This window comes from Phyllobates terribilis, unplaced genomic scaffold (assembly GCF_046119375.1).
Source record: "Phyllobates terribilis strain yellow unplaced genomic scaffold, ASM4611937v1 Scaffold_40__1_contigs__length_11209783, whole genome shotgun sequence".
Classification (NCBI taxonomy): domain Eukaryota; kingdom Metazoa; phylum Chordata; class Amphibia; order Anura; family Dendrobatidae; genus Phyllobates; species Phyllobates terribilis.
The window spans coordinates 9601953-9629590 of NW_027362800.1; the positions used below are offsets into that span (position 1 = coordinate 9601953).

Consider the following 27638-nt stretch of genomic DNA (forward strand, 5'->3'; position numbering starts at 1 on the left):
AACAAGGGCATTTGCTAAATAGATGGTGTGTGTGCAACAATATACTGAAAGGTCAATTATATTGTGCAGCTTATCTCACCACCTGTAGTTATTTAGGTGAAAGCTCCAAAATGCTTGCCTAATATGTCTGTTTATCCAAAAGGAAGTATAGAGGGAGAGCTAGATAGATAGCATTGCATTACATTACATTACATGGCAATGCAATGCACAGTTGCTGAAGTTGAACCAAAATGAGCTTGTCATCTGGCTTCTGCAACTTTTAACATGAAAAATCCAATGAGGAGAAGAAAAGCAAAGCCAAAGAGTCCATCCCAAAATCCGACAAACAAGCAAAATGAACAAAAAGCATTGAATTCAATTCTTTCTGATTTTAGAAACTGCATTAAAGAAGGGGTGCACCGGTCCTGGAGATACTGCAATACCAGGTCAATGCGTGGAGTGGACAGAGCAAGCTCTTTTTCCATCTCCCTGTTCTAAAAATCCATTTAATATATGGTCCCCAGATAGGGGACGTATCAGATATTAAACTGATAAGAACAGATACTACACTTGATCTTAGCCAAAAGGCCGAGAAGCGATAACCAGAATTGGTTTCCGACTACGGTGCCACCCAAGGATTCTGAAAAGTCCATTTGTGGAGATGGCCACCTGGACTCCCGTTAAGAAGACATGCTGTCAACCTCTAGATCCCTCACATGCCTGCACTTTTCGGCTTGCTGCTGCTGCAATCCACGCGTTTTAGATCTGCATAACTCCACCTCTTTTAGCACAGTACCCTCAACCCCCGGCTGTTCCCACCCGCCTCAACACCGTTGGAAGGGAGGAGAACCAATTAAGGCGGGGGGGGGGGGGTGGAACCAGCAGCTGTCTACCCTTAGCAGGAGGGTTGCTGATTAATTACCTCTCCTGCTGCTGCTGCTGTTGGCTGTGCAGCAGCAGACTGAAGGTGGCTGCTGCTGTGCGCAGGTATATAAAGGCTCAAAGCCTATTATGACACGCGCAGCCAGCGTTCCATTGCCACATTCCGTCTACTGCAGGCGGGATACCTGGATGGCTGAATGTCACTGAGAAGCTCACAGAGACCGCCATAAGCAACAGTTTAAAAGAATGCCACAGACTAATCAACCAAACTTTTTGGGTTGGTTTCTCTTTTATAGTCTGCAGGCATTAAATGAAAGAAGTCAGTGTTCCAGCAGAGGGAGACAACGTTTCAGAAAAGGCATTGTAGCAAACCAAAAAAGAAATTTTAAGCGCAGCAGAGTAACCAGCTCACATACCTGTTAGCTCAGGTGAGTTTAAAAGGCTGCTGTTGATAACAAGGGCATTTGCTAAATAGATGGTGTGTGTGCAACAATATACTGAAAGGTCAATTATATTGTGCAGCTTATCTCACCACCTGTAGTTATTTAGGTGAAAGCTCCAAAATGCTTGCCTAATATGTCTGTTTATCCAAAAGGAAGTATAGAGGGAGAGCTAGATAGATAGCATTGCATTACATTACATTACATGGCAATGCAATGCACAGTTGCTGAAGTTGAACCAAAATGAGCTTGTCATCTGGCTTCTGCAACTTTTAACATGAAAAATCCAATGAGGAGAAGAAAAGCAAAGCCAAAGAGTCCATCCCAAAATCCGACAAACAAGCAAAATGAACAAAAAGCATTGAATTCAATTCTTTCTGATTTTAGAAACTGCATTAAAGAAGGGGTGCACCGGTCCTGGAGATACTGCAATACCAGGTCAATGCGTGGAGTGGACAGAGCAAGCTCTTTTTCCATCTCCCTGTTCTAAAAATCCATTTAATATATGGTCCCCAGATAGGGGACGTATCAGATATTAAACTGATAAGAACAGATACTACACTTGATCTTAGCCAAAAGGCCGAGAAGCGATAACCAGAATTGGTTTCCGACTACGGTGCCACCCAAGGATTCTGAAAAGTCCATTTGTGGAGATGGCCACCTGGACTCCCGTTAAGAAGACATGCTGTCAACCTCTAGATCCCTCACATGCCTGCACTTTTCGGCTTGCTGCTGCTGCAATCCACGCGTTTTAGATCTGCATAACTCCACCTCTTTTAGCACAGTACCCTCAACCCCCGGCTGTTCCCACCCGCCTCAACACCGTTGGAAGGGAGGAGAACCAATTAAGGCGGGGGGGGGGGTGGAACGAGCAGCTGTCTACCCTTAGCAGGAGGGTTGCTGATTAATTACCTCTCCTGCTGCTGCTGCTGCTGGCTGTCCAGCAGCAGACTGAAGGTGGCTGCTGCTGTGCGCAGGTATATAAAGGCTCAGAGCCTATTATGACACGCGCAGCCAGCGTTCCATTGCCACATTCCGTCTACTGCAGGCGGGATACCTGGATGGCTGAATGTCACTGAGAAGCTCACAGAGACCGCCATAAGCAACAGTTTAAAAGAATGCCACAGACTAATCAACCAAACTTTTTGGGTTGGTTTCTCTTTTATAGTCTGCAGGCATTAAATGAAAGAAGTCAGTGTTCCAGCAGAGGGAGACAACGTTTCAGAAAAGGCATTGTAGCAAACCAAAAAAGAAATTTTAAGCGCAGCAGAGTAACCAGCTCACATACCTGTTAGCTCAGGTGAGTTTAAAAGGCTGCTGTTGATAACAAGGGCATTTGCTAAATAGATGGTGTGTGTGCAACAATATACTGAAAGGTCAATTATATTGTGCAGCTTATCTCACCACCTGTAGTTATTTAGGTGAAAGCTCCAAAATGCTTGCCTAATATGTCTGTTTATCCAAAAGGAAGTATAGAGGGAGAGCTAGATAGATAGCATTGCATTACATTACATTACATGGCAATGCAATGCACAGTTGCTGAAGTTGAACCAAAATGAGCTTGTCATCTGGCTTCTGCAACTTTTAACATGAAAAATCCAATGAGGAGAAGAAAAGCAAAGCCAAAGAGTCCATCCCAAAATCCGACAAACAAGCAAAATGAACAAAAAGCATTGAATTCAATTCTTTCTGATTTTAGAAACTGCATTAAAGAAGGGGTGCACCGGTCCTGGAGATACTGCAATACCAGGTCAATGCGTGGAGTGGACAGAGCAAGCTCTTTTTCCATCTCCCTGTTCTAAAAATCCATTTAATATATGGTCCCCAGATAGGGGACGTATCAGATATTAAACTGATAAGAACAGATACTACACTTGATCTTAGCCAAAAGGCCGAGAAGCGATAACCAGAATTGGTTTCCGACTACGGTGCCACCCAAGGATTCTGAAAAGTCCATTTGTGGAGATGGCCACCTGGACTCCCGTTAAGAAGACATGCTGTCAACCTCTAGATCCCTCACATGCCTGCACTTTTCGGCTTGCTGCTGCTGCAATCCACGCGTTTTAGATCTGCATAACTCCACCTCTTTTAGCACAGTACCCTCAACCCCCGGCTGTTCCCACCCGCCTCAACACCGTTGGAAGGGAGGAGAACCAATTAAGGCGGGGGGGGGGGTGGAACGAGCAGCTGTCTACCCTTAGCAGGAGGGTTGCTGATTAATTACCTCTCCTGCTGCTGCTGCTGCTGGCTGTCCAGCAGCAGACTGAAGGTGGCTGCTGCTGTGCGCAGGTATATAAAGGCTCAGAGCCTATTATGACACGCGCAGCCAGCGTTCCATTGCCACATTCCGTCTACTGCAGGCGGGATACCTGGATGGCTGAATGTCACTGAGAAGCTCACAGAGACCGCCATAAGCAACAGTTTAAAAGAATGCCACAGACTAATCAACCAAACTTTTTGGGTTGGTTTCTCTTTTATAGTCTGCAGGCATTAAATGAAAGAAGTCAGTGTTCCAGCAGAGGGAGACAACGTTTCAGAAAAGGCATTGTAGCAAACCAAAAAAGAAATTTTAAGCGCAGCAGAGTAACCAGCTCACATACCTGTTAGCTCAGGTGAGTTTAAAAGGCTGCTGTTGATAACAAGGGCATTTGCTAAATAGATGGTGTGTGTGCAACAATATACTGAAAGGTCAATTATATTGTGCAGCTTATCTCACCACCTGTAGTTATTTAGGTGAAAGCTCCAAAATGCTTGCCTAATATGTCTGTTTATCCAAAAGGAAGTATAGAGGGAGAGCTAGATAGATAGCATTGCATTACATTACATTACATGGCAATGCAATGCACAGTTGCTGAAGTTGAACCAAAATGAGCTTGTCATCTGGCTTCTGCAACTTTTAACATGAAAAATCCAATGAGGAGAAGAAAAGCAAAGCCAAAGAGTCCATCCCAAAATCCGACAAACAAGCAAAATGAACAAAAAGCATTGAATTCAATTCTTTCTGATTTTAGAAACTGCATTAAAGAAGGGGTGCACCGGTCCTGGAGATACTGCAATACCAGGTCAATGCGTGGAGTGGACAGAGCAAGCTCTTTTTCCATCTCCCTGTTCTAAAAATCCATTTAATATATGGTCCCCAGATAGGGGACGTATCAGATATTAAACTGATAAGAACAGATACTACACTTGATCTTAGCCAAAAGGCCGAGAAGCGATAACCAGAATTGGTTTCCGACTACGGTGCCACCCAAGGATTCTGAAAAGTCCATTTGTGGAGATGGCCACCTGGACTCCCGTTAAGAAGACATGCTGTCAACCTCTAGATCCCTCACATGCCTGCACTTTTCGGCTTGCTGCTGCTGCAATCCACGCGTTTTAGATCTGCATAACTCCACCTCTTTTAGCACAGTACCCTCAACCCCCGGCTGTTCCCACCCGCCTCAACACCGTTGGAAGGGAGGAGAACCAATTAAGGCGGGGGGGGGGGGGGTGGAACGAGCAGCTGTCTACCCTTAGCAGGAGGGTTGCTGATTAATTACCTCTCCTGCTGCTGCTGCTGCTGGCTGTCCAGCAGCAGACTGAAGGTGGCTGCTGCTGTGTGCAGGTATAGGCTCAGAGCCTATTATGACACGCGCAGCCAGCGTTCCATTGCCACATTCCGTCTACTGCAGGCGGGATACCTGGATGGCTGAATGTCACTGAGAAGCTCACAGAGACCGCCATAAGCAACAGTTTAAAAGAATGCCACAGACTAATCAACCAAACTTTTTGGGTTGGTTTCTCTTTTATAGTCTGCAGGCATTAAATGAAAGAAGTCAGTGTTCCAGCAGAGGGAGACAACGTTTCAGAAAAGGCATTGTAGCAAACCAAAAAAGAAATTTTAAGCGCAGCAGAGTAACCAGCTCACATACCTGTTAGCTCAGGTGAGTTTAAAAGGCTGCTGTTGATAACAAGGGCATTTGCTAAATAGATGGTGTGTGTGCAACAATATACTGAAAGGTCAATTATATTGTGCAGCTTATCTCACCACCTGTAGTTATTTAGGTGAAAGCTCCAAAATGCTTGCCTAATATGTCTGTTTATCCAAAAGGAAGTATAGAGGGAGAGCTAGATAGATAGCATTGCATTACATTACATTACATGGCAATGCAATGCACAGTTGCTGAAGTTGAACCAAAATGAGCTTGTCATCTGGCTTCTGCAACTTTTAACATGAAAAATCCAATGAGGAGAAGAAAAGCAAAGCCAAAGAGTCCATCCCAAAATCCGACAAACAAGCAAAATGAACAAAAAGCATTGAATTCAATTCTTTCTGATTTTAGAAACTGCATTAAAGAAGGGGTGCACCGGTCCTGGAGATACTGCAATACCAGGTCAATGCGTGGAGTGGACAGAGCAAGCTCTTTTTCCATCTCCCTGTTCTAAAAATCCATTTAATATATGGTCCCCAGATAGGGGACGTATCAGATATTAAACTGATAAGAACAGATACTACACTTGATCTTAGCCAAAAGGCCTAGAAGCGATAACCAGAATTGGTTTCCGACTACGGTGCCACCCAAGGATTCTGAAAAGTCCATTTGTGGAGATGGCCACCTGGACTCCCGTTAAGAAGACATGCTGTCAACCTCTAGATCCCTCACATGCCTGCACTTTTCGGCTTGCTGCTGCTGCAATCCACGCGTTTTAGATCTGCATAACTCCACCTCTTTTAGCACAGTACCCTCAACCCCCGGCTGTTCCCACCCGCCTCAACACCGTTGGAAGGGAGGAGAACCAATTAAGGCGGGGGGGGGGGTGGAACGAGCAGCTGTCTACCCTTAGCAGGAGGGTTGCTGATTAATTACCTCTCCTGCTGCTGCTGCTGTTGGCTGTCCAGCAGCAGACTGAAGGTGGCTGCTGCTGTGCGCAGGTATATAAAGGCTCAGAGCCTATTATGACACGCGCAGCCAGCGTTCCATTGCCACATTCCGTCTACTGCAGGCGGGATACCTGGATGGCTGAATGTCACTGAGAAGCTCACAGAGACCGCCATAAGCAACAGTTTAAAAGAATGCCACAGACTAATCAACCAAACTTTTTGGGTTGGTTTCTCTTTTATAGTCTGCAGGCATTAAATGAAAGAAGTCAGTGTTCCAGCAGAGGGAGACAACGTTTCAGAAAAGGCATTGTAGCAAACCAAAAAAGAAATTTTAAGCGCAGCAGAGTAACCAGCTCACATACCTGTTAGCTCAGGTGAGTTTAAAAGGCTGCTGTTGATAACAAGGGCATTTGCTAAATAGATGGTGTGTGTGCAACAATATACTGAAAGGTCAATTATATTGTGCAGCTTATCTCACCACCTGTAGTTATTTAGGTGAAAGCTCCAAAATGCTTGCCTAATATGTCTGTTTATCCAAAAGGAAGTATAGAGGGAGAGCTAGATAGATAGCATTGCATTACATTACATTACATGGCAATGCAATGCACAGTTGCTGAAGTTGAACCAAAATGAGCTTGTCATCTGGCTTCTGCAACTTTTAACATGAAAAATCCAATGAGGAGAAGAAAAGCAAAGCCAAAGAGTCCATCCCAAAATCCGACAAACAAGCAAAATGAACAAAAAGCATTGAATTCAATTCTTTCTGATTTTAGAAACTGCATTAAAGAAGGGGTGCACCGGTCCTGGAGATACTGCAATACCAGGTCAATGCGTGGAGTGGACAGAGCAAGCTCTTTTTCCATCTCCCTGTTCTAAAAATCCATTTAATATATGGTCCCCAGATAGGGGACGTATCAGATATTAAACTGATAAGAACAGACACTACACTTGATCTTAGCCAAAAGGCCGAGAAGCGATAACCAGAATTGGTTTCCGACTACGGTGCCACCCAAGGATTCTGAAAAGTCCATTTGTGGAGATGGCCACCTGGACTCCCGTTAAGAAGACATGCTGTCAACCTCTAGATCCCTCACATGCCTGCACTTTTCGGCTTGCTGCTGCTGCAATCCACGCGTTTTAGATCTGCATAACTCCACCTCTTTTAGCACAGTACCCTCAACCCCCGGCTGTTCCCACCCGCCTCAACACCGTTGGAAGGGAGGAGAACCAATTAAGGCGGGGGGGGGGGTGGAACGAGCAGCTGTCTACCCTTAGCAGGAGGGTTGCTGATTAATTACCTCTCCTGCTGCTGCTGCTGCTGGCTGTCCAGCAGCAGACTGAAGGTGGCTGCTGCTGTGCGCAGGTATATAAAGGCTCAGAGCCTATTATGACACGCGCAGCCAGCGTTCCATTGCCACATTCCGTCTACTGCAGGCGGGATACCTGGATGGCTGAATGTCACTGAGAAGCTCACAGAGACCGCCATAAGCAACAGTTTAAAAGAATGCCACAGACTAATCAACCAAACTTTTTGGGTTGGTTTCTCTTTTATAGTCTGCAGGCATTAAATGAAAGAAGTCAGTGTTCCAGCAGAGGGAGACAACGTTTCAGAAAAGGCATTGTAGCAAACCAAAAAAGAAATTTTAAGCGCAGCAGAGTAACCAGCTCACATACCTGTTAGCTCAGGTGAGTTTAAAAGGCTGCTGTTGATAACAAGGGCATTTGCTAAATAGATGGTGTGTGTGCAACAATATACTGAAAGGTCAATTATATTGTGCAGCTTATCTCACCACCTGTAGTTATTTAGGTGAAAGCTCCAAAATGCTTGCCTAATATGTCTGTTTATCCAAAAGGAAGTATAGAGGGAGAGCTAGATAGATAGCATTGCATTACATTACATTACATGGCAATGCAATGCACAGTTGCTGAAGTTGAACCAAAATGAGCTTGTCATCTGGCTTCTGCAACTTTTAACATGAAAAATCCAATGAGGAGAAGAAAAGCAAAGCCAAAGAGTCCATCCCAAAATCCGACAAACAAGCAAAATGAACAAAAAGCATTGAATTCAATTCTTTCTGATTTTAGAAACTGCATTAAAGAAGGGGTGCACCGGTCCTGGAGATACTGCAATACCAGGTCAATGCGTGGAGTGGACAGAGCAAGCTCTTTTTCCATCTCCCTGTTCTAAAAATCCATTTAATATATGGTCCCCAGATAGGGGACGTATCAGATATTAAACTGATAAGAACAGATACTACACTTGATCTTAGCCAAAAGGCCGAGAAGCGATAACCAGAATTGGTTTCCGACTACGGTGCCACCCAAGGATTCTGAAAAGTCCATTTGTGGAGATGGCCACCTGGACTCCCGTTAAGAAGACATGCTGTCAACCTCTAGATCCCTCACATGCCTGCACTTTTCGGCTTGCTGCTGCTGCAATCCACGCGTTTTAGATCTGCATAACTCCACCTCTTTTAGCACAGTACCCTCAACCCCCGGCTGTTCCCACCCGCCTCAACACCGTTGGAAGGGAGGAGAACCAATTAAGGCGGGGGGGGGGGGGGTGGAACGAGCAGCTGTCTACCCTTAGCAGGAGGGTTGCTGATTAATTACCTCTCCTGCTGCTGCTGCTGCTGGCTGTCCAGCAGCAGACTGAAGGTGGCTGCTGCTGTGCGCAGGTATATAAAGGCTCAGAGCCTATTATGACACGCGCAGCCAGCGTTCCATTGCCACATTCCGTCTACTGCAGGCGGGATACCTGGATGGCTGAATGTCACTGAGAAGCTCACAGAGACCGCCATAAGCAACAGTTTAAAAGAATGCCACAGACTAATCAACCAAACTTTTTGGGTTGGTTTCTCTTTTATAGTCTGCAGGCATTAAATGAAAGAAGTCAGTGTTCCAGCAGAGGGAGACAACGTTTCAGAAAAGGCATTGTAGCAAACCAAAAAAGAAATTTTAAGCGCAGCAGAGTAACCAGCTCACATAACTGTTAGCTCAGGTGAGTTTAAAAGGCTGCTGTTGATAACAAGGGCATTTGCTAAATAGATGGTGTGTGTGCAACAATATACTGAAAGGTCAATTATATTGTGCAGCTTATCTCACCACCTGTAGTTATTTAGGTGAAAGCTCCAAAATGCTTGCCTAATATGTCTGTTTATCCAAAAGGAAGTATAGAGGGAGAGCTAGATAGATAGCATTGCATTACATTACATTACATGGCAATGCAATGCACAGTTGCTGAAGTTGAACCAAAATGAGCTTGTCATCTGGCTTCTGCAACTTTTAACATGAAAAATCCAATGAGGAGAAGAAAAGCAAAGCCAAAGAGTCCATCCCAAAATCCGACAAACAAGCAAAATGAACAAAAAGCATTGAATTCAATTCTTTCTGATTTTAGAAACTGCATTAAAGAAGGGGTGCACCGGTCCTGGAGATACTGCAATACCAGGTCAATGCGTGGAGTGGACAGAGCAAGCTCTTTTTCCATCTCCCTGTTCTAAAAATCCATTTAATATATGGTCCCCAGATAGGGGACGTATCAGATATTAAACTGATAAGAACAGATACTACACTTGATCTTAGCCAAAAGGCCGAGAAGCGATAACCAGAATTGGTTTCCGACTACGGTGCCACCCAAGGATTCTGAAAAGTCCATTTGTGGAGATGGCCACCTGGACTCCCGTTAAGAAGACATGCTGTCAACCTCTAGATCCCTCACATGCCTGCACTTTTCGGCTTGCTGCTGCTGCAATCCACGCGTTTTAGATCTGCATAACTCCACCTCTTTTAGCACAGTACCCTCAACCCCCGGCTGTTCCCACCCGCCTCAACACCGTTGGAAGGGAGGAGAACCAATTAAGGCGGGGGGGGGGGGGGGGGTGGAACGAGCAGCTGTCTACCCTTAGCAGGAGGGTTGCTGATTAATTACCTCTCCTGCTGCTGCTGCTGCTGGCTGTCCAGCAGCAGACTGAAGGTGGCTGCTGCTGTGCGCAGGTATATAAAGGCTCAGAGCCTATTATGACACGCGCAGCCAGCGTTCCATTGCCACATTCCGTCTACTGCAGGCGGGATACCTGGATGGCTGAATGTCACTGAGAAGCTCACAGAGACCGCCATAAGCAACAGTTTAAAAGAATGCCACAGACTAATCAACCAAACTTTTTGGGTTGGTTTCTCTTTTATAGTCTGCAGGCATTAAATGAAAGAAGTCAGTGTTCCAGCAGAGGGAGACAACGTTTCAGAAAAGGCATTGTAGCAAACCAAAAAAGAAATTTTAAGCGCAGCAGAGTAACCAGCTCACATAACTGTTAGCTCAGGTGAGTTTAAAAGGCTGCTGTTGATAACAAGGGCATTTGCTAAATAGATGGTGTGTGTGCAACAATATACTGAAAGGTCAATTATATTGTGCAGCTTATCTCACCACCTGTAGTTATTTAGGTGAAAGCTCCAAAATGCTTGCCTAATATGTCTGTTTATCCAAAAGGAAGTATAGAGGGAGAGCTAGATAGATAGCATTGCATTACATTACATTACATGGCAATGCAATGCACAGTTGCTGAAGTTGAACCAAAATGAGCTTGTCATCTGGCTTCTGCAACTTTTAACATGAAAAATCCAATGAGGAGAAGAAAAGCAAAGCCAAAGAGTCCATCCCAAAATCCGACAAACAAGCAAAATGAACAAAAAGCATTGAATTCAATTCTTTCTGATTTTAGAAACTGCATTAAAGAAGGGGTGCACCGGTCCTGGAGATACTGCAATACCAGGTCAATGCGTGGAGTGGACAGAGCAAGCTCTTTTTCCATCTCCCTGTTCTAAAAATCCATTTAATATATGGTCCCCAGATAGGGGACGTATCAGATATTAAACTGATAAGAACAGATACTACACTTGATCTTAGCCAAAAGGCCGAGAAGCGATAACCAGAATTGGTTTCCGACTACGGTGCCACCCAAGGATTCTGAAAAGTCCATTTGTGGAGATGGCCACCTGGACTCCCGTTAAGAAGACATGCTGTCAACCTCTAGATCCCTCACATGCCTGCACTTTTCGGCTTGCTGCTGCTGCAATCCACGCGTTTTAGATCTGCATAACTCCACCTCTTTTAGCACAGTACCCTCAACCCCCGGCTGTTCCCACCCGCCTCAACACCGTTGGAAGGGAGGAGAACCAATTAAGGCGGAGGGGGGGGGGGGTGGAACGAGCAGCTGTCTACCCTTAGCAGGAGGGTTGCTGATTAATTACCTCTCCTGCTGCTGCTGCTGCTGGCTGTCCAGCAGCAGACTGAAGGTGGCTGCTGCTGTGCGCAGGTATATAAAGGCTCAGAGCCTATTATGACACGCGCAGCCAGCGTTCCATTGCCACATTCCGTCTACTGCAGGCGGGATACCTGGATGGCTGAATGTCACTGAGAAGCTCACAGAGACCGCCATAAGCAACAGTTTAAAAGAATGCCACAGACTAATCAACCAAACTTTTTGGGTTGGTTTCTCTTTTATAGTCTGCAGGCATTAAATGAAAGAAGTCAGTGTTCCAGCAGAGGGAGACAACGTTTCAGAAAAGGCATTGTAGCAAACCAAAAAAGAAATTTTAAGCGCAGCAGAGTAACCAGCTCACATAACTGTTAGCTCAGGTGAGTTTAAAAGGCTGCTGTTGATAACAAGGGCATTTGCTAAATAGATGGTGTGTGTGCAACAATATACTGAAAGGTCAATTATATTGTGCAGCTTATCTCACCACCTGTAGTTATTTAGGTGAAAGCTCCAAAATGCTTGCCTAATATGTCTGTTTATCCAAAAGGAAGTATAGAGGGAGAGCTAGATAGATAGCATTGCATTACATTACATTACATGGCAATGCAATGCACAGTTGCTGAAGTTGAACCAAAATGAGCTTGTCATCTGGCTTCTGCAACTTTTAACATGAAAAATCCAATGAGGAGAAGAAAAGCAAAGCCAAAGAGTCCATCCCAAAATCCGACAAACAAGCAAAATGAACAAAAAGCATTGAATTCAATTCTTTCTGATTTTAGAAACTGCATTAAAGAAGGGGTGCACCGGTCCTGGAGATACTGCAATACCAGGTCAATGCGTGGAGTGGACAGAGCAAGCTCTTTTTCCATCTCCCTGTTCTAAAAATCCATTTAATATATGGTCCCCAGATAGGGGACGTATCAGATATTAAACTGATAAGAACAGATACTACACTTGATCTTAGCCAAAAGGCCGAGAAGCGATAACCAGAATTGGTTTCCGACTACGGTGCCACCCAAGGATTCTGAAAAGTCCATTTGTGGAGATGGCCACCTGGACTCCCGTTAAGAAGACATGCTGTCAACCTCTAGATCCCTCACATGCCTGCACTTTTCGGCTTGCTGCTGCTGCAATCCACGCGTTTTAGATCTGCATAACTCCACCTCTTTTAGCACAGTACCCTCAACCCCCGGCTGTTCCCACCCGCCTCAACACCGTTGGAAGGGAGGAGAACCAATTAAGGCGGGGGGGGGGGTGGAACGAGCAGCTGTCTACCCTTAGCAGGAAGGTTGCTGATTAATTACCTCTCCTGCTGCTGCTGCTGCTGGCTGTCCAGCAGCAGACTGAAGGTGGCTGCTGCTGTGCGCAGGTATATAAAGGCTCAGAGCCTATTATGACACGCGCAGCCAGCGTTCCATTGCCACATTCCGTCTACTGCAGGCGGGATACCTGGATGGCTGAATGTCACTGAGAAGCTCACAGAGACCGCCATAAGCAACAGTTTAAAAGAATGCCACAGACTAATCAACCAAACTTTTTGGGTTGGTTTCTCTTTTATAGTCTGCAGGCATTAAATGAAAGAAGTCAGTGTTCCAGCAGAGGGAGACAACGTTTCAGAAAAGGCATTGTAGCAAACCAAAAAAGAAATTTTAAGCGCAGCAGAGTAACCAGCTCACATACCTGTTAGCTCAGGTGAGTTTAAAAGGCTGCTGTTGATAACAAGGGCATTTGCTAAATAGATGGTGTGTGTGCAACAATATACTGAAAGGTCAATTATATTGTGCAGCTTATCTCACCACCTGTAGTTATTTAGGTGAAAGCTCCAAAATGCTTGCCTAATATGTCTGTTTATCCAAAAGGAAGTATAGAGGGAGAGCTAGATAGATAGCATTGCATTACATTACATTACATGGCAATGCAATGCACAGTTGCTGAAGTTGAACCAAAATGAGCTTGTCATCTGGCTTCTGCAACTTTTAACATGAAAAATCCAATGAGGAGAAGAAAAGCAAAGCCAAAGAGTCCATCCCAAAATCCGACAAACAAGCAAAATGAACAAAAAGCATTGAATTCAATTCTTTCTGATTTTAGAAACTGCATTAAAGAAGGGGTGCACCGGTCCTGGAGATACTGCAATACCAGGTCAATGCGTGGAGTGGACAGAGCAAGCTCTTTTTCCATCTCCCTGTTCTAAAAATCCATTTAATATATGGTCCCCAGATAGGGGACGTATCAGATATTAAACTGATAAGAACAGATACTACACTTGATCTTAGCCAAAAGGCCGAGAAGCGATAACCAGAATTGGTTTCCGACTACGGTGCCACCCAAGGATTCTGAAAAGTCCATTTGTGGAGATGGCCACCTGGACTCCCGTTAAGAAGACATGCTGTCAACCTCTAGATCCCTCACATGCCTGCACTTTTCGGCTTGCTGCTGCTGCAATCCACGCGTTTTAGATCTGCATAACTCCACCTCTTTTAGCACAGTACCCTCAACCCCCGGCTGTTCCCACCCGCCTCAACACCGTTGGAAGGGAGGAGAACCAATTAAGGCGGGGGGGAGTGGAACGAGCAGCTGTCTACCCTTAGCAGGAGGGTTGCTGATTAATTACCTCTCCTGCTGCTGCTGCTGCTGGCTGTCCAGCAGCAGACTGAAGGTGGCTGCTGCTGTGCGCAGGTATATAAAGGCTCAGAGCCTATTATGACACGCGCAGCCAGCGTTCCATTGCCACATTCCGTCTACTGCAGGCGGGATACCTGGATGGCTGAATGTCACTGAGAAGCTCACAGAGACCGCCATAAGCAACAGTTTAAAAGAATGCCACAGACTAATCAACCAAACTTTTTGGGTTGGTTTCTCTTTTATAGTCTGCAGGCATTAAATGAAAGAAGTCAGTGTTCCAGCAGAGGGAGACAACGTTTCAGAAAAGGCATTGTAGCAAACCAAAAAAGAAATTTTAAGCGCAGCAGAGTAACCAGCTCACATACCTGTTAGCTCAGGTGAGTTTAAAAGGCTGCTGTTGATAACAAGGGCATTTGCTAAATAGATGGTGTGTGTGCAACAATATACTGAAAGGTCAATTATATTGTGCAGCTTATCTCACCACCTGTAGTTATTTAGGTGAAAGCTCCAAAATGCTTGCCTAATATGTCTGTTTATCCAAAAGGAAGTATAGAGGGAGAGCTAGATAGATAGCATTGCATTACATTACATTACATGGCAATGCAATGCACAGTTGCTGAAGTTGAACCAAAATGAGCTTGTCATCTGGCTTCTGCAACTTTTAACATGAAAAATCCAATGAGGAGAAGAAAAGCAAAGCCAAAGAGTCCATCCCAAAATCCGACAAACAAGCAAAATGAACAAAAAGCATTGAATTCAATTCTTTCTGATTTTAGAAACTGCATTAAAGAAGGGGTGCACCGGTCCTGGAGATACTGCAATACCAGGTCAATGCGTGGAGTGGACAGAGCAAGCTCTTTTTCCATCTCCCTGTTCTAAAAATCCATTTAATATATGGTCCCCAGATAGGGGACGTATCAGATATTAAACTGATAAGAACAGATACTACACTTGATCTTAGCCAAAAGGCCGAGAAGCGATAACCAGAATTGGTTTCCGACTATGGTGCCACCCAAGGATTCTGAAAAGTCCATTTGTGGAGATGGCCACCTGGACTCCCGTTAAGAAGACATGCTGTCAACCTCTAGATCCCTCACATGCCTGCACTTTTCGGCTTGCTGCTGCTGCAATCCACGCGTTTTAGTTCTGCATAACTCCACCTCTTTTAGCACAGTACCCTCAACCCCCGGCTGTTCCCACCCGCCTCAACACCGTTGGAAGGGAGGAGAACCAATTAAGGCGGGGGGGGGGGTGGAACGAGCAGCTGTCTACCCTTAGCAGGAGGGTTGCTGATTAATTACCTCTCCTGCTGCTGCTGCTGCTGGCTGTCCAGCAGCAGACTGAAGGTGGCTGCTGCTGTGCGCAGGTATATAAAGGCTCAGAGCCTATTATGACACGCGCAGCCAGCGTTCCATTGCCACATTCCGTCTACTGCAGGCGGGATACCTGGATGGCTGAATGTCACTGAGAAGCTCACAGAGACCGCCATAAGCAACAGTTTAAAAGAATGCCACAGACTAATCAACCAAACTTTTTGGGTTGGTTTCTCTTTTATAGTCTGCAGGCATTAAATGAAAGAAGTCAGTGTTCCAGCAGAGGGAGACAACGTTTCAGAAAAGGCATTGTAGCAAACCAAAAAAGAAATTTTAAGCGCAGCAGAGTAACCAGCTCACATACCTGTTAGCTCAGGTGAGTTTAAAAGGCTGCTGTTGATAACAAGGGCATTTGCTAAATAGATGGTGTGTGTGCAACAATATACTGAAAGGTCAATTATATTGTGCAGCTTATCTCACCACCTGTAGTTATTTAGGTGAAAGCTCCAAAATGCTTGCCTAATATGTCTGTTTATCCAAAAGGAAGTATAGAGGGAGAGCTAGATAGATAGCATTGCATTACATTACATTACATGGCAATGCAATGCACAGTTGCTGAAGTTGAACCAAAATGAGCTTGTCATCTGGCTTCTGCAACTTTTAACATGAAAAATCCAATGAGGAGAAGAAAAGCAAAGCCAAAGAGTCCATCCCAAAATCCGACAAACAAGCAAAATGAACAAAAAGCATTGAATTCAATTCTTTCTGATTTTAGAAACTGCATTAAAGAAGGGGTGCACCGGTCCTGGAGATACTGCAATACTAGGTCAATGCGTGGAGTGGACAGAGCAAGCTCTTTTTCCATCTCCCTGTTCTAAAAATCCATTTAATATATGGTCCCCAGATAGGGGACGTATCAGATATTAAACTGATAAGAACAGATTTTTTTTTTTTTTTTTTTTTTTTTATCGAAAGCCCGAATTCGTGTACAAAACCCGAGTGCCCTTAAAAAAGTGACAAGTGCCACAAAAAAAGTGCACTAGGATGCTGGTCTTCTTGAAACCCTCTCCAAAAGGAGAAGGGTCCCCCAAACCATTCCCCGTCCCTCCGAGCCAAAAGGCCACAGCGAGGAACAGGGACAAAAAGCCACCTCCAGCCGAAGCCAGAGGCGACCCAATCTTACCCCCAGCACCTGCCCGAGTTCTCACCCGAGCAAGGCACTGGGAGCCAAAGACTGTGCTCCCCTCCCGGGAGAGGGGAGCCAACAACGCTCTCCTCCCGAAAGAGGAGAGCCAGGGGGGTTCAGGGGGGAGCGGAACCTGATGGCCACACACTCCCCCCCTAGACCTGTCAAGAGAGGAACCCGTAAGGGAACCGCATCCCGACAAAATCCTAGTAGGACGTGACACACGTGAATAAGTGGACACACAGTGACAAAGAAATTAAATAAATAGTGAAGGTTTCACAGTATAATACTGCCCGGACCTTCGACCGGGAATTGAAAAATTCCCCATCCTAAGGCCAGAAGGCCCGGAATAAGGGTGTGTGCGAAGAAAGAAAATTTGAAGTGCTTGTGCAAATGTGCCATAAACTCAAGTGGGGTTCCCAATCCCAGTGAGTTAAGGCACCCCAGGGTCACCACTCCTGGGGCACTTCACACTTCGGGCTTTCGATCTTCCCCGGCCCAATGGCGTCGATCCTGGGGGGCCATGCTTTCCACCAGATGACTATATTAGCCACCTGGCGTACTAACAAGCGCCTAAACCCCAGTGTGCATAATGTATCTATCTACTAGGGCGGCCAACATCCAAAACCGCCTTTTCGAAAGATACTACACTTGATCTTAGCCAAAAGGCCGAGAAGCGATAACCAGAATTGGTTTCCGACTACGGTGCCACCCAAGGATTCTGAAAAGTCCATTTGTGGAGATGGCCACCTGGACTCCCGTTAAGAAGACATGCTGTCAACCTCTAGATCCCTCACATGCCTGCACTTTTCGGCTTGCTGCTGCTGCAATCCACGCGTTTTAGATCTGCATAACTCCACCTCTTTTAGCACAGTACCCTCAACCCCCGGCTGTTCCCACCCGCCTCAACACCGTTGGAAGGGAGGAGAACCAATTAAGGCGGGGGGGGGGGGTGGAACGAGCAGCTGTCTACCCTTAGCAGGAGGGTTGCTGATTAATTACCTCACCTGCTGCTGCTGCTGCTGGCTGTCCAGCAGCAGACTGAAGGTGGCTGCTGCTGTGCGCAGGTATATAAAGGCTCAGAGCCTATTATGACACGCGCAGCCAGCGTTCCATTGCCACATTCCGTCTACTGCAGGCGGGATACCTGGATGGCTGAATGTCACTGAGAAGCTCACAGAGACCGCCATAAGCAACAGTTTAAAAGAATGCCACAGACTAATCAACCAAACTTTTTGGGTTGGTTTCTCTTTTATAGTCTGCAGGCATTAAATGAAAGAAGTCAGTGTTCCAGCAGAGGGAGACAACGTTTCAGAAAAGGCATTGTAGCAAACCAAAAAAGAAATTTTAAGCGCAGCAGAGTAACCAGCTCACATACCTGTTAGCTCAGGTGAGTTTAAAAGGCTGCTGTTGATAACAAGGGCATTTGCTAAATAGATGGTGTGTGTGCAACAATATACTGAAAGGTCAATTATATTGTGCAGCTTATCTCACCACCTGTAGTTATTTAGGTGAAAGCTCCAAAATGCTTGCCTAATATGTCTGTTTATCCAAAAGGAAGTATAGCGGGAGAGCTAGATAGATAGCATTGCATTACATTACATTACATGGCAATGCAATGCACAGTTGCTGAAGTTGAACCAAAATGAGCTTGTCATCTGGCTTCTGCAACTTTTAACATGAAAAATCCAATGAGGAGAAGAAAAGCAAAGCCAAAGAGTCCATCCCAAAATCCGACAAACAAGCAAAATGAACAAAAAGCATTGAATTCAATTCTTTCTGATTTTAGAAACTGCATTAAAGAAGGGGTGCACCGGTCCTGGAGATACTGCAATACCAGGTCAATGCGTGGAGTGGACAGAGCAAGCTCTTTTTCCATCTCCCTGTTCTAAAAATCCATTTAATATATGGTCCCCAGATAGGGGACGTATCAGATATTAAACTGATAAGAACAGATACTACACTTGATCTTAGCCAAAAGGCCGAGAAGCGATAACCAGAATTGGTTTCCGACTACGGTGCCACCCAAGGATTCTGAAAAGTCCATTTGTGGAGATGGCCACCTGGACTCCCGTTAAGAAGACATGCTGTCAACCTCTAGATCCCTCACATGCCTGCACTTTTCGGCTTGCTGCTGCTGCAATCCACGCGTTTTAGATCTGCATAACTCCACCTCTTTTAGCACAGTACCCTCAACCCCCGGCTGTTCCCACCCGCCTCAACACCGTTGGAAGGGAGGAGAACCAATTAAGGCGGGGGGGGGGGGTGGAACGAGCAGCTGTCTACCCTTAGCAGGAGGGTTGCTGATTAATTACCTCTCCTGCTGCTGCTGCTGCTGGCTGTCCAGCAGCAGACTGAAGGTGGCTGCTGCTGTGCGCAGGTATATAAAGGCTCAGAGCCTATTATGACACGCGCAGCCAGCGTTCCATTGCCACATTCCGTCTACTGCAGGCGGGATACCTGGATGGCTGAATGTCACTGAGAAGCTCACAGAGACCGCCATAAGCAACAGTTTAAAAGAATGCCACAGACTAATCAACCAAACTTTTTGGGTTGGTTTCTCTTTTATAGTCTGCAGGCATTAAATGAAAGAAGTCAGTGTTCCAGCAGAGGGAGACAACGTTTCAGAAAAGGCATTGTAGCAAACCAAAAAAGAAATTTTAAGCGCAGCAGAGTAACCAGCTCACATACCTGTTAGCTCAGGTGAGTTTAAAAGGCTGCTGTTGATAACAAGGGCATTTGCTAAATAGATGGTGTGTGTGCAACAATATACTGAAAGGTCAATTATATTGTGCAGCTTATCTCACCACCTGTAGTTATTTAGGTGAAAGCTCCAAAATGCTTGCCTAATATGTCTGTTTATCCAAAAGGAAGTATAGCGGGAGAGCTAGATAGATAGCATTGCATTACATTACATTACATGGCAATGCAATGCACAGTTGCTGAAGTTGAACCAAAATGAGCTTGTCATCTGGCTTCTGCAACTTTTAACATGAAAAATCCAATGAGGAGAAGAAAAGCAAAGCCAAAGAGTCCATCCCAAAATCCGACAAACAAGCAAAATGAACAAAAAGCATTGAATTCAATTCTTTCTGATTTTAGAAACTGCATTAAAGAAGGGGTGCACCGGTCCTGGAGATACTGCAATACCAGGTCAATGCGTGGAGTGGACAGAGCAAGCTCTTTTTCCATCTCCCTGTTCTAAAAATCCATTTAATATATGGTCCCCAGATAGGGGACGTATCAGATATTAAACTGATAAGAACAGATTTTTTTTTTTTATCGAAAGCCCGAATTCGTGTACAAAACCCGAGTGCGCTTAAAAAAGTGACAAGTGCCACAAAAAAAGTGCACTAGGATGCTGGTCTTCTTGAAACCCTCTGCAAAAGGAGAAGGGTCCCCCAAACCATTTCCCGTCCCTCCGAGCCAAAAGGCCACAGCGAGGAACAGGGACAAAAAGCCACCTCCAGCCGAAGCCAGAGGCGACCCAATCTTACCCCCAGCACCTGCCCGAGTTCTCACCCGAGCAAGGCACTGGGAGCCAAAGACTGTGCTCCCCTCCCGGAAGAGGGGAGCCAACAACGCTCTCCTCCCGAAAGAGGAGAGCCATGGGGGTTCAGGGGGGAGCGGAACCTGATGGCCACACACTCCCCCCCTAGACCTGCCAAGAGAGGAACCCGTAAGGGAACCGCATCCCGACAAAATCCTAGTAGGACGTGACACACGTGAATAAGTGGACACACAGTGACAAAGAAATTAAATAAATAGTGAAGGTTTCACAGTATAATACTGCCCGGACCTTCGACCGGGAATTGAAAAATTCCCCATCCTAAGGCCAGAAGGCCCGGAATAAGGGTGTGTGCGAAGAAAGAAAATTTGAAGTGCTTGTGCAAATGTGCCATAAACTCAAGTGGGGTTCCCAATCCCAGTGAGTTAAGGCACCCCAGGGTCACCACTCCTGGGGCACTTCACACTTCGGGCTTTCGATCTTCCCCGGCCCAATGGCGTCGATCCTGGGGGGCCATGCTTTCCACCAGATGACTATATTAGCCACCTGGCGTACTAACAAGCGCCTAAACCCCAGTGTGCATAATGTATCAATCTACTAGGGCGGCCAACATCCAAAACCGCCTTTTCGAAAGATACTACACTTGATCTTAGCCAAAAGGCCGAGAAGCGATAACCAGAATTGGTTTCCGACTACGGTGCCACCCAAGGATTCTGAAAAGTCCATTTGTGGAGATGGCCACCTGGACTCCCGTTAAGAAGACATGCTGTCAACCTCTAGATCCCTCACATGCCTGCACTTTTCGGCTTGCTGCTGCTGCAATCCACGCGTTTTAGATCTGCATAACTCCACCTCTTTTAGCACAGTACCCTCAACCCCCGGCTGTTCCCACCCACCTCAACACCGTTGGAAGGGAGGAGAACCAATTAAGGCGGGGGGGGGGGTGGAACGAGCAGCTGTCTACCCTTAGCAGGAGGGTTGCTGATTAATTACCTCTCCTGCTGCTGCTGCTGCTGGCTGTCCAGCAGCAGACTGAAGGTGGCTGCTGCTGTGCGCAGGTATATAAAGGCTCAGAGCCTATTATGACACGCGCAGCCAGCGTTCCATTGCCACATTCCGTCTACTGCAGGCGGGATACCTGGATGGCTGAATGTCACTGAGAAGCTCACAGAGACCGCCATAAGCAACAGTTTAAAAGAATGCCACAGACTAATCAACCAAACTTTTTGGGTTGGTTTCTCTTTTATAGTCTGCAGGCATTAAATGAAAGAAGTCAGTGTTCCAGCAGAGGGAGACAACGTTTCAGAAAAGGCATTGTAGCAAACCAAAAAAGAAATTTTAAGCGCAGCAGAGTAACCAGCTCACATACCTGTTAGCTCAGGTGAGTTTAAAAGGCTGCTGTTGATAACAAGGGCATTTGCTAAATAGATGGTGTGTGTGCAACAATATACTGAAAGGTCAATTATATTGTGCAGCTTATCTCACCACCTGTAGTTATTTAGGTGAAAGCTCCAAAATGCTTGCCTAATATGTCTGTTCATCCAAAAGGAAGTATAGAGGGAGAGCTAGATAGATAGCATTGCATTACATTACATTACATGGCAATGCAATGCACAGTTGCTGAAGTTGAACCAAAATGAGCTTGTCATCTGGCTTCTGCAACTTTTAACATGAAAAATCCAATGAGGAGAAGAAAAGCAAAGCCAAAGAGTCCATCCCAAAATCCGACAAACAAGCAAAATGAACAAAAAGCATTGAATTCAATTCTTTCTGATTTTAGAAACTGCATTAAAGAAGGGGTGCACCGGTCCTGGAGATACTGCAATACCAGGTCAATGCGTGGAGTGGACAGAGCAAGCTCTTTTTCCATCTCCCTGTTCTAAAAATCCATTTAATATATGGTCCCCAGATAGGGGACGTATCAGATATTAAACTGATAAGAACAGATACTACACTTGATCTTAGCCAAAAGGCCGAGAAGCGATAACCAGAATTGGTTTCCGACTACGGTGCCACCCAAGGATTCTGAAAAGTCCATTTGTGGAGATGGCCACCTGGACTCCCGTTAAGAAGACATGCTGTCAACCTCTAGATCCCTCACATGCCTGCACTTTTCGGCTTGCTGCTGCTGCAATCCACGCGTTTTAGATCTGCATAACTCCACCTCTTTTAGCACAGTACCCTCAACCCCCGGCTGTTCCCACCCGCCTCAACACCGTTGGAAGGGAGGAGAACCAATTAAGGCGGGGGGGGGGGTGGAACGAGCAGCTGTCTACCCTTAGCAGGAGGGTTGCTGATTAATTACCTCTCCTGCTGCTGCTGCTGCTGGCTGTCCAGCAGCAGACTGAAGGTGGCTGCTGCTGTGCGCAGGTATATAAAGGCTCAGAGCCTATTATGACACGCGCAGCCAGCGTTCCATTGCCACATTCCGTCTACTGCAGGCGGGATACCTGGATGGCTGAATGTCACTGAGAAGCTCACAGAGACCGCCATAAGCAACAGTTTAAAAGAATGCCACAGACTAATCAACCAAACTTTTTGGGTTGGTTTCTCTTTTATAGTCTGCAGGCATTAAATGAAAGAAGTCAGTGTTCCAGCAGAGGGAGACAACGTTTCAGAAAAGGCATTGTAGTAAACCAAAAAAGAAATTTTAAGCGCAGCAGAGTAACCAGCTCACATACCTGTTAGCTCAGGTGAGTTTAAAAGGCTGCTGTTGATAACAAGGGCATTTGCTAAATAGATGGTGTGTGTGCAACAATATACTGAAAGGTCAATTATATTGTGCAGCTTATCTCACCACCTGTAGTTATTTAGGTGAAAGCTCCAAAATGCTTGCCTAATATGTCTGTTTATCCAAAAGGAAGTATAGAGGGAGAGCTAGATAGATAGCATTGCATTACATTACATTACATGGCAATGCAATGCACAGTTGCTGAAGTTGAACCAAAATGACCTTGTCATCTGGCTTCTGCAACTTTTAACATGAAAAATCCAATGAGGAGAAGAAAAGCAAAGCCAAAGAGTCCATCCCAAAATCCGACAAACAAGCAAAATGAACAAAAAGCATTGAATTAAATTCTTTCTGATTTTAGAAACTGCATTAAAGAAGGGGTGCACCGGTCCTGGAGATACTGCAATACCAGGTCAATGCGTGGAGTGGACAGAGCAAGCTCTTTTTCCATCTCCCTGTTCTAAAAATCCATTTAATATATGGTCCCCAGATAGGGGACGTATCAGATATTAAACTGATAAGAACAGATACTACACTTGATCTTAGCCAAAAGGCCGAGAAGCGATAACCAGAATTGGTTTCCGACTACGGTGCCACCCAAGGATTCTGAAAAGTCCATTTGTGGAGATGGCCACCTGGACTCCCGTTAAGAAGACATGCTGTCAACCTCTAGATCCCTCACATGCCTGCACTTTTCGGCTTGCTGCTGCTGCAATCCACGCGTTTTAGATCTGCATAACTCCACCTCTTTTAGCACAGTACCCTCAACCCCCGGCTGTTCCCACCCGCCTCAACACCGTTGGAAGGGAGGAGAACCAATTAAGGCGGGGGGGGGTGGAACGAGCAGCTGTCTACCCTTAGCAGGAGGGTTGCTGATTAATTACCTCTCCTGCTGCTGCTGCTGCTGGCTGTCCAGCAGCAGACTGAAGGTGGCTGCTGCTGTGCGCAGGTATATAAAGGCTCAGAGCCTATTATGACACGCGCAGCCAGCGTTCCATTGCCACATTCCGTCTACTGCAGGCGGGATACCTGGATGGCTGAATGTCACTGAGAAGCTCACAGAGACCGCCATAAGCAACAGTTTAAAAGAATGCCACAGACTAATCAACCAAACTTTTTGGGTTGGTTTCTCTTTTATAGTCTGCAGGCATTAAATGAAAGAAGTCAGTGTTCCAGCAGAGGGAGACAACGTTTCAGAAAAGGCATTGTAGCAAACCAAAAAAGAAATTTTAAGCGCAGCAGAGTAACCAGCTCACATACCTGTTAGCTCAGGTGAGTTTAAAAGGCTGCTGTTGATAACAAGGGCATTTGCTAAATAGATGGTGTGTGTGCAACAATATACTGAAAGGTCAATTATATTGTGCAGCTTATCTCACCACCTGTAGTTATTTAGGTGAAAGCTCCAAAATGCTTGCCTAATATGTCTGTTTATCCAAAAGGAAGTATAGCGGGAGAGCTAGATAGATAGCATTGCATTACATTACATTACATGGCAATGCAATGCACAGTTGCTGAAGTTGAACCAAAATGAGCTTGTCATCTGGCTTCTGCAACTTTTAACATGAAAAATCCAATGAGGAGAAGAAAAGCAAAGCCAAAGAGTCCATCCCAAAATCCGACAAACAAGCAAAATGAACAAAAAGCATTGAATTCAATTCTTTCTGATTTTAGAAACTGCATTAAAGAAGGGGTGCACCGGTCCTGGAGATACTGCAATACCAGGTCAATGCGTGGAGTGGACAGAGCAAGCTCTTTTTCCATCTCCCTGTTCTAAAAATCCATTTAATATATGGTCCCCAGATAGGGGACGTATCAGATATTAAACTGATAAGAACAGATACTACACTTGATCTTAGCCAAAAGGCCGAGAAGCGATAACCAGAATTGGTTTCCGACTACGGTGCCACCCAAGGATTCTGAAAAGTCCATTTGTGGAGATGGCCACCTGGACTCCCGTTAAGAAGACATGCTGTCAACCTCTAGATCCCTCACATGCCTGCACTTTTCGGCTTGCTGCTGCTGCAATCCACGCGTTTTAGATCTGCATAACTCCACCTCTTTTAGCACAGTACCCTCAACCCCCGGCTGTTCCCACCCGCCTCAACACCGTTGGAAGGGAGGAGAACCAATTAAGGCGGGGGGGGGGGTGGAACGAGCAGCTGTCTACCCTTAGCAGGAGGGTTGCTGATTAATTACCTCTCCTGCTGCTGCTGCTGCTGGCTGTCCAGCAGCAGACTGAAGGTGGCTGCTGCTGTGCGCAGGTATATAAAGGCTCAGAGCCTATTATGACACGCGCAGCCAGCGTTCCATTGCCACATTCCGTCTACTGCAGGCGGGATACCTGGATGGCTGAATGTCACTGAGAAGCTCACAGAGACCGCCATAAGCAACAGTTTAAAAGAATGCCACAGACTAATCAACCAAACTTTTTGGGTTGGTTTCTCTTTTATAGTTTGCAGGCATTAAATGAAAGAAGTCAGTGTTCCAGCAGAGGGAGACAACGTTTCAGAAAAGGCATTGTAGCAAACCAAAAAAGAAATTTTAAGCGCAGCAGAGTAACCAGCTCACATACCTGTTAGCTCAGGTGAGTTTAAAAGGCTGCTGTTGATAACAAGGGCATTTGCTAAATAGATGGTGTGTGTGCAACAATATACTGAAAGGTCAATTATATTGTGCAGCTTATCTCACCACCTGTAGTTATTTAGGTGAAAGCTCCAAAATTCTTGCCTAATATGTCTGTTTATCCAAAAGGAAGTATAGAGGGAGAGCTAGATAGATAGCATTGCATTACATTACATTACATGGCAATGCAATGCACAGTTGCTGAAGTTGAACCAAAATGAGCTTGTCATCTGGCTTCTGCAACTTTTAACATGAAAAATCCAATGAGGAGAAGAAAAGCAAAGCCAAAGAGTCCATCCCAAAATCCGACAAACAAGCAAAATGAACAAAAAGCATTGAATTCAATTCTTTCTGATTTTAGAAACTGCATTAAAGAAGGGGTGCACCGGTCCTGGAGATACTGCAATACCAGGTCAATGCGTGGAGTGGACAGAGCAAGCTCTTTTTCCATCTCCCTGTTCTAAAAATCCATTTAATATATGGTCCCCAGATAGGGGACGTATCAGATATTAAACTGATAAGAACAGATACTACACTTGATCTTAGCCAAAAGGCCGAGAAGCGATAACCAGAATTGGTTTCCGACTACGGTGCCACCCAAGGATTCTGAAAAGTCCATTTGTGGAGATGGCCACCTGGACTCCCGTTAAGAAGACATGCTGTCAACCTCTAGATCCCTCACATGCCTGCACTTTTCGGCTTGCTGCTGCTGCAATCCACGCGTTTTAGATCTGCATAACTCCACCTCTTTTAGCACAGTACCCTCAACCCCCGGCTGTTCCCACCCGCCTCAACACCGTTGGAAGGGAGGAGAACCAATTAAGGCGGGGGGGGGGTGGAACGAGCAGCTGTCTACCCTTAGCAGGAGGGTTGCTGATTAATTACCTCTCCTGCTGCTGCTGCTGCTGGCTGTCCAGCAGCAGACTGAAGGTGGCTGCTGCTGTGCGCAGGTATATAAAGGCTCAGAGCCTATTATGACACGCGCAGCCAGCGTTCCATTGCCACATTCCGTCTACTGCAGGCGGGATACCTGGATGGCTGAATGTCACTGAGAAGCTCACAGAGACCGCCATAAGCAACAGTTTAAAAGAATGCCACAGACTAATCAACCAAACTTTTTGGGTTGGTTTCTCTTTTATAGTCTGCAGGCATTAAATGAAAGAAGTCAGTGTTCCAGCAGAGGGAGACAACGTTTCAGAAAAGGCATTGTAGCAAACCAAAAAAGAAAATTTATGCGCAGCAGAGTAACCAGCTCACATACCTGTTAGCTCAGGTGAGTTTAAAAGGCTGCTGTTGATAACAAGGGCATTTGCTAAATAGATGGTGTGTGTGCAACAATATACTGAAAGGTCAATTATATTGTGCAGCTTATCTCACCACCTGTAGTTATTTAGGTGAAAGCTCCAAAATGCTTGCCTAATATGTCTGTTTATCCAAAAGGAAGTATAGAGGGAGAGCTAGATAGATAGCATTGCATTACATTACATTACATGGCAATGCAATGCACAGTTGCTGAAGTTGAACCAAAATGAGCTTGTCATCTGGCTTCTGCAACTTTTAACATGAAAAATCCAATAAGGAGAAGAAAAGCAAAGCCAAAGAGTCCATCCCAAAATCCGACAAACAAGCAAAATGAACAAAAAGCATTGAATTCAATTCTTTCTGATTTTAGAAACTGCATTAAAGAAGGGGTGCACCGGTCCTGGAGATACTGCAATACCAGGTCAATGCGTGGAGTGGACAGAGCAAGCTCTTTTTCCATCTCCCTGTTCTAAAAATCCATTTAATATATGGTCCCCAGATAGGGGACGTATCAGATATTAAGCTGATAAGAACAGATACTACACTTGATCTTAGCCAAAAGGCCGAGAAGCGATAACCAGAATTGGTTTCCGACTACGGTGCCACCCAAGGATTCTGAAAAGTCCATTTGTGGAGATGGCCACCTGGACTCCCGTTAAGAAGACATGCTGTCAACCTCTAGATCCCTCACATGCCTGCACTTTTCGGCTTGCTGCTGCTGCAATCCACGCGTTTTAGATCTGCATAACTCCACCTCTTTTAGCACAGTACCCTCAACCCCCGGCTGTTCCCACCCGCCTCAACACCGTTGGAAGGGAGGAGAACCAATTAAGGCGGGGGGGGGGTGGAACGAGCAGCTGTCTACCCTTAGCAGGAGGGTTGCTGATTAATTACCTCTCCTGCTGCTGCTGCTGCTGGCTGTCCAGCAGCAGAC

The 27638-nt window shown here is 45.6% G+C and overlaps 20 non-coding genes and 2 pseudogenes across 20 annotated transcripts; all 22 read right to left on the minus strand.

The window, feature by feature from the left end:
- Window positions 1–388: 388 nt before the first annotated feature.
- On the minus strand, window positions 389–579 carry LOC141190276 (U2 spliceosomal RNA). The gene has a single exon (XR_012264304.1). It is a non-coding gene; the product is annotated as a U2 spliceosomal RNA (small nuclear RNA).
- Window positions 580–1702: 1123 nt separating this feature from the next.
- LOC141190277 (U2 spliceosomal RNA) lies at window positions 1703–1893 on the minus strand. Its single transcript, XR_012264305.1, has one exon. It is a non-coding gene; the product is annotated as a U2 spliceosomal RNA (small nuclear RNA).
- Window positions 1894–3014: 1121 nt separating this feature from the next.
- LOC141190278 (U2 spliceosomal RNA) lies at window positions 3015–3205 on the minus strand. Its single transcript, XR_012264306.1, has one exon. It is a non-coding gene; the product is annotated as a U2 spliceosomal RNA (small nuclear RNA).
- A 1121-nt stretch (window positions 3206–4326) lies between these two features.
- LOC141190279 (U2 spliceosomal RNA) lies at window positions 4327–4517 on the minus strand. The gene has a single exon (XR_012264307.1). It is a non-coding gene; the product is annotated as a U2 spliceosomal RNA (small nuclear RNA).
- A 1120-nt stretch (window positions 4518–5637) lies between these two features.
- LOC141184128 (U2 spliceosomal RNA) lies at window positions 5638–5828 on the minus strand. The gene has a single exon (XR_012258913.1). It is a non-coding gene; the product is annotated as a U2 spliceosomal RNA (small nuclear RNA).
- Window positions 5829–6949: 1121 nt separating this feature from the next.
- On the minus strand, window positions 6950–7140 carry LOC141185032 (U2 spliceosomal RNA). Its single transcript, XR_012259732.1, has one exon. It is a non-coding gene; the product is annotated as a U2 spliceosomal RNA (small nuclear RNA).
- A 1121-nt stretch (window positions 7141–8261) lies between these two features.
- LOC141190280 (U2 spliceosomal RNA) lies at window positions 8262–8452 on the minus strand. Its single transcript, XR_012264308.1, has one exon. It is a non-coding gene; the product is annotated as a U2 spliceosomal RNA (small nuclear RNA).
- A 1124-nt stretch (window positions 8453–9576) lies between these two features.
- On the minus strand, window positions 9577–9767 carry LOC141190281 (U2 spliceosomal RNA). The gene has a single exon (XR_012264309.1). It is a non-coding gene; the product is annotated as a U2 spliceosomal RNA (small nuclear RNA).
- Window positions 9768–10894: 1127 nt separating this feature from the next.
- On the minus strand, window positions 10895–11085 carry LOC141190282 (U2 spliceosomal RNA). The gene has a single exon (XR_012264310.1). It is a non-coding gene; the product is annotated as a U2 spliceosomal RNA (small nuclear RNA).
- A 1125-nt stretch (window positions 11086–12210) lies between these two features.
- LOC141190283 (U2 spliceosomal RNA) lies at window positions 12211–12401 on the minus strand. Its single transcript, XR_012264311.1, has one exon. It is a non-coding gene; the product is annotated as a U2 spliceosomal RNA (small nuclear RNA).
- A 1121-nt stretch (window positions 12402–13522) lies between these two features.
- Window positions 13523–13713, minus strand: LOC141190285 (U2 spliceosomal RNA). The gene has a single exon (XR_012264313.1). It is a non-coding gene; the product is annotated as a U2 spliceosomal RNA (small nuclear RNA).
- A 1119-nt stretch (window positions 13714–14832) lies between these two features.
- Window positions 14833–15023, minus strand: LOC141190286 (U2 spliceosomal RNA). Its single transcript, XR_012264314.1, has one exon. It is a non-coding gene; the product is annotated as a U2 spliceosomal RNA (small nuclear RNA).
- Window positions 15024–16144: 1121 nt separating this feature from the next.
- Window positions 16145–16336, minus strand: LOC141186013 (U2 spliceosomal RNA). The gene has a single exon (XR_012260577.1). It is a non-coding gene; the product is annotated as a U2 spliceosomal RNA (small nuclear RNA).
- A 794-nt stretch (window positions 16337–17130) lies between these two features.
- LOC141186300 (U2 spliceosomal RNA) lies at window positions 17131–17222 on the minus strand (annotated as a pseudogene).
- A 1122-nt stretch (window positions 17223–18344) lies between these two features.
- On the minus strand, window positions 18345–18535 carry LOC141190287 (U2 spliceosomal RNA). Its single transcript, XR_012264315.1, has one exon. It is a non-coding gene; the product is annotated as a U2 spliceosomal RNA (small nuclear RNA).
- Window positions 18536–19657: 1122 nt separating this feature from the next.
- LOC141185782 (U2 spliceosomal RNA) lies at window positions 19658–19841 on the minus strand. The gene has a single exon (XR_012260399.1). It is a non-coding gene; the product is annotated as a U2 spliceosomal RNA (small nuclear RNA).
- Window positions 19842–20630: 789 nt separating this feature from the next.
- Window positions 20631–20722, minus strand: LOC141186273 (U2 spliceosomal RNA; annotated as a pseudogene).
- Window positions 20723–21843: 1121 nt separating this feature from the next.
- LOC141190288 (U2 spliceosomal RNA) lies at window positions 21844–22034 on the minus strand. Its single transcript, XR_012264316.1, has one exon. It is a non-coding gene; the product is annotated as a U2 spliceosomal RNA (small nuclear RNA).
- A 1121-nt stretch (window positions 22035–23155) lies between these two features.
- LOC141190289 (U2 spliceosomal RNA) lies at window positions 23156–23346 on the minus strand. Its single transcript, XR_012264317.1, has one exon. It is a non-coding gene; the product is annotated as a U2 spliceosomal RNA (small nuclear RNA).
- A 1119-nt stretch (window positions 23347–24465) lies between these two features.
- LOC141190290 (U2 spliceosomal RNA) lies at window positions 24466–24656 on the minus strand. Its single transcript, XR_012264318.1, has one exon. It is a non-coding gene; the product is annotated as a U2 spliceosomal RNA (small nuclear RNA).
- A 1121-nt stretch (window positions 24657–25777) lies between these two features.
- Window positions 25778–25968, minus strand: LOC141190291 (U2 spliceosomal RNA). Its single transcript, XR_012264319.1, has one exon. It is a non-coding gene; the product is annotated as a U2 spliceosomal RNA (small nuclear RNA).
- Window positions 25969–27088: 1120 nt separating this feature from the next.
- LOC141184268 (U2 spliceosomal RNA) lies at window positions 27089–27279 on the minus strand. The gene has a single exon (XR_012259039.1). It is a non-coding gene; the product is annotated as a U2 spliceosomal RNA (small nuclear RNA).
- Window positions 27280–27638: the final 359 nt, after the last annotated feature.